Consider the following 5,000-nt stretch of genomic DNA (forward strand, 5'->3'; position numbering starts at 1 on the left):
TGCAATGATTGGGATGAAATCAGTCAAGCAAATCACAGGGATACAGGTTTTTTTTTTTTTTTTTAAGACAGGATTTAAAATCGTGCCATGTGTGTTTTATGTGAAGTTTGCATGCGGGAGACACCAAAACCTATATAAAATAGACATGCATAATTTAAGGCACACAGCAAGCATGTCCCCAGCCTTAAAGTGTCCCCCATTTGGCTCTGAGAGGCAGCGGTGTAGAGTAATGAGGTGTACTTAAGTTAAAGACATCACTACATTACTCTTGGCAGGCAGACGTCTCTTTCCATTTGACACTCTTTGAGTGTGTGAGACTATTCCAAGTGCATTTAAAGTAATAAATCAGGGTGATCCTTATATTCTGCCCCCAATCTCAGAATTTCTTTCAGGTAGTGTGAAGGCAAAGAGGTGTAAAGTGTCTTCCATTGCAGTCCAGTCTCCAACTTGCAACCTCACGGAAGCCCTGGTATGGCAGATGCACTAACAAGAGGGATAAACATTGCACTTACAATAGAGAGAAATTGAGATAACTTTTTAAAAGTATTTTCGGGGACTTTTTGGCCTTTATTATTACAGGATAGTATGAGAGACAGGAAACGATTGGGAGAGAGAGATGGGGTAGGGTCGGGAAATGACCCCAGCCGGACTCGAACCGGGGTCCCCGTGGGCATGCAAGCCAAAATGCGCCACAGCCCACCCCCGAAATTGAGATAACTCTTGATGAGATGTTGTAATGGAGGATTTTCTAACATCCTCCGCCAAGCATAATGACATACTGGCATACATACTAACATACTTACATACTTACATCATGGTAAAAGTTCACCTCTAACAAACTTTTTCACCTTACAAAACCCCAGGACAGAACTATGGGGTAGGTTACGTTTTTAATTTAGCTTACTTGTGGGTGCATAAATGCTGTTAGGACTCGGGAGAACAATCGAACAGTGCTGACAAACTACTACCCCAACAACGCACAAGGAAAGAAAAATATAGTACCACATTGCCATTAGTTTCATTTTTAGTGCCACTAATGACCCTTTTGGTGATGAGTGGAGATACACGAGGCCTTGTGGGCGTAATGATGAGGTGTTTTCAGGAGGGTTGTAAAAAAATATTTCCTCCACCTCGGGGGGTTCCTGATGCAGCTTTTAGTTTTAGGTATTCCAAGGCTCCGTTATACCTTTGAATTTTAAAGCCGCTGCTTCGGGGCGTAATGAATTAAAAGCAGGCTTTTACAAACATCAGTAATCTGTGCTTCAGCCGGGGGCGTCACGGGTATGTGAGCAATCACTATGTAATGGGTCTCAGCCTCCAGCCTTTCCGTACCTAATACGCATATTAAAATGACACGTCTGCAGAATATATGGGCGTATAAAAACCGTAAGAAAAAAATATATGAAATCTAACGATGCACTTCAGTAACTTCCAATAGCCTTGTTGATACAACATCAAAAATGGACCATTAAATAACAGACTAAAGCGATTTACACCTGGGAAATGCGTTTTATTCTTCTTCCCTTTAAGAAAAATCCCCTCTAATTTGCAGTTTCTTTTTTCCCTCCTCCTCCGACGCCTGTGAACTTGTGTGAGCCTTTCATCAAGACGAGGCTTCAGTTCTGCAGAATGAAAGAGGGCTTCAGGCGACGGCGGACACTAAAGCTCTTTGTCGGGCGAAGGCCCTTGATTACTATTCCAGATAGCCAGCCAATAGCGGCCGGGCTCCGAGCCAGACTTGCTCCTGATTGGTGCCAGCCCATCTTAACGACCCTCCCCATGACCTCGAGTGTTAGCACTGTGATGGAGTTGTAAAGATAGCCAATAGTCAACTGCTTGGGGACTTCATCAATGCAGTGCAGGGCCTGAGAGAGATGGTAGATATTGGACTACTGTTTATAATGAAGTCAAAGATCACTGCTCATCTATACTGTATACAGGTGCAAGGTCAGGTCAATATAACAACGGAGAAATGATCTGTACTCTTTGTTCAATCCAATGAGGAAGAATAAAATCACATGAAAAATCCATTGAACAGAGGAAACTAAACCCAAGCCGATGCAGTGGTACATGTGAGTTGACATGTTACTGATTACAGTGTGTGAGCAAAGCTGGGATCTGTTCAAGATGGCTGAGATGTTAGTCATATGTGTGTTCCATTTCTACACCTCATGCTCAAGATGCAACTCAGAACCTCATGTCTGTGTGAGCAAGGTTGGGATCGGTTCCAGAGGTGTCCGCCATGGGCATGTTGGTAACATATGACTGGCATTTCCACGCCTCATGGCCTTATGTATGGCATGGTCCCTCACATGACTGGGATCTAATGATGAGGTCTGCATGAAGCGGGATTTGCAACACCCTCTGGCATCATGCGATGGCAGTTTTTGGAGCATCAAAGTGATAGTGACAAGTCCCTTTGGAAAAACCCTATTGTGCCACACACACAGTGCATTGACATTGGAATTGCATTCATGCCTCACCTATGCAGCCCAACATGTGGCCCAAGGGAACGGTGTTCAGGGGAGACAGTGCCATGCAGGATTGCCAATGAGATCTGTACCGTGCTGGACACCGCACCCCACCCCACACCGACACCTCCCCCCCCCACTCCGGCTGTCTTGATGAGAGATCACACGTGACCTGGGATCAGCTGTTCATCAGGCTCCGTGTGGCCTTTGAGGGGAGATTTGTTCATGTAACTCATTATTCCCACGAGCAAATCCTCCCTCCATCCTTTCCTATCTGCTACACACTACAAATGCCTGACAAGGGTCATCACATGCTCTTGTGTTTCTCTGTGTGTGTGCGTGCGTGCGTGCACAAGTGTGGGTGCGTGTGCGTGCGTGTGTGCATGTGCGTGTGCATGAGTGCATGTGTATGTGTGTGTGCATTTCTGTGTGACTGCAAATTATTCAGCATCTGCTTGCAAGCTCATGCAACACCAGCCACAAGAACACCCAGCTGAGCTCTCTGATGGTCGGTGACAACGACTCAACGAGTTGCAAATGTTGCCTTCAATGCCTGTCTGTCAAGACCTTCCTGTAAATGTCACACTGATTATATTGCAGTTCACTGGAGTGGTGTTCTCTACGTAGCTTTTTACTGACGGATCACTTGATCTTTATATAAATATAAAACAATGACAAGACGTATCATTCTGTTCTTTTCTAAAATTATAACACGCTCAATCCCAGTTTGAAATGTCAGCACAGCAGACTGTTAAGACTTGCACTTTTCCAACTCTGATAAACCAATAACAAAGACAGTCGGCCATCTTACACTAAACTTAATGTAGGTGAGGGAGGCATATTCCGTCTTCAAGAACAATGACAACGTTACCCTTTCTTTCTAAAATTATAACTCTTTCAAACACAGCCGAAATATCAACCCCGGATAATGTTTTTTCAAGACTTTCGTGGCGCAGTGCTGGAGGACAAGAACAAAGACAGTTGACAATCTTGCAGTAAACTTTACCTGGGTGAGTGACACTCCATCTGTCTTAAATAAAAAACGACGGGCTGTATAAACATTTCTTTCTAAAATTACACCTTCATCGCTGCCTAAATATCAACACAATGCAATGTAAAGACTTTCATGTCACAGCTCTCTAAGAAAAAAAGAACAAAAAGACAGTAAAGAACCTAAAAAAAAACACCGGGACAAAGTTGTGTGATCTAGAACTGTCAATACAGCCATGCAATACGTATTCAGTGCTTCCTTTTCCCTCTCCCAGTGTTGACTGAGCGGCTCCTCTCTAAAACTTTTCCCCAACACACGGCGGTGTGACAACGGCCTGAAAGCAAAGTCCCAACGCTCTGATTCTGTCACTCACCTAAAGTGTGTTTACTCTCGTCTTTAATCTGTGGAGGACATTCCCACCACGATACCCCACCTTCCTTCCACTGTCATCTCTGTGAAGTCAATCACACAACATGGCTTCCCTTCTTGCCTGCATGCTGTGTCTCGAAATTCACATTTCGTATCAGTTCTATCCAAAGACAGCCCCCTGCCACCTTAAGCATTTCACTTGCAGTGTGTTTTTTTAATAATCACAGTGTACACTTTAAAATTCCCTCTCGTGTTAGAAAAACAATGACAAGATCCCAATGGCGCAAACATGACTGATTGTTTCCTCAATACACAACATAATACAGATTTGGGCTTTTGTGAATATTTTTGTAGAACCATACAGTACCTCCTCCTGCTACACTGTTCTCTGGGGCTAAATCTGAGATTTTGTGGGATATTTTTATGATTTTCTTGCCTTTATTGGATAGGACAGTTTAAGCAGAGACAGGAAAGCAATGGGAGAGAAAGATGGGGAAGGATCAGGAAATTACCTCTGGGCTGGAATCAGACTCCGGGTCCCTGGCGTAACAACAATATGGTACCTTAGCCGTTTAAGCCACAGCCAAACCCTGAGGCACTTTAGGCATTCTCCCAGTGCCTGTGGCTCAGTGGCCTTGCTGTTTGTTTGTGTTGTCTGGCTTTTCATTTCCAAGGTGCACTCACTCTATGTTTGGCTAATTAACTGAATGAAAGAAAAGGGGCCTTTCACTCACTCTAATCAGTGGCTATTAATTATTAACCAGAAGCAATTATACCATGCTGGTCTCCTGCTTCACATTGACTTCTCTGTGTGTTAGTGAATGATGCCTCCATTTTCTTTTTGTTCCTTCTCTCTCTCTCTCTCTCTCTCTCTCTCTCTCTCTCTCTCTCTCTCTCTCTCTCTCTCTCTCTCTCTCTCTCTCTCTCTCTCTCTCTCTCTCTCTCTCTCTCTCTCTCTCGCTCTGTCTTTACATTACAGCTGTACTTTCAGTGTTTTTTTCTCAAAGTGTTAATGCTATATGTGCTATTTATTAAACCCTTAGTTTAATAAATAGCAAATCAAATATGTGAATCAAATATGAAAACTCAGCAAAATGTTGGGCGTTATGAGGACACAGCCAGGATCTGTAAACTACGAGACATTGATTGAATTATTGATCATGCACTAA

At 43.6% G+C, this 5,000-nt stretch overlaps 1 protein-coding gene across 1 annotated transcript in view; it reads right to left on the reverse strand.

The window, feature by feature from the left end:
* LOC134453459 (glutamate receptor ionotropic, kainate 1-like) overlaps nucleotides 1-5,000 on the reverse strand; it is a 36,795-nt gene that overhangs the window by 15,693 nt on the left and 16,102 nt on the right. The window lies entirely within an intron of this gene.

This window comes from Engraulis encrasicolus, chromosome 8 (assembly GCF_034702125.1).
Source record: "Engraulis encrasicolus isolate BLACKSEA-1 chromosome 8, IST_EnEncr_1.0, whole genome shotgun sequence".
In the NCBI taxonomy this organism is placed as follows: Eukaryota; Metazoa; Chordata; class Actinopteri; order Clupeiformes; family Engraulidae; genus Engraulis; species Engraulis encrasicolus.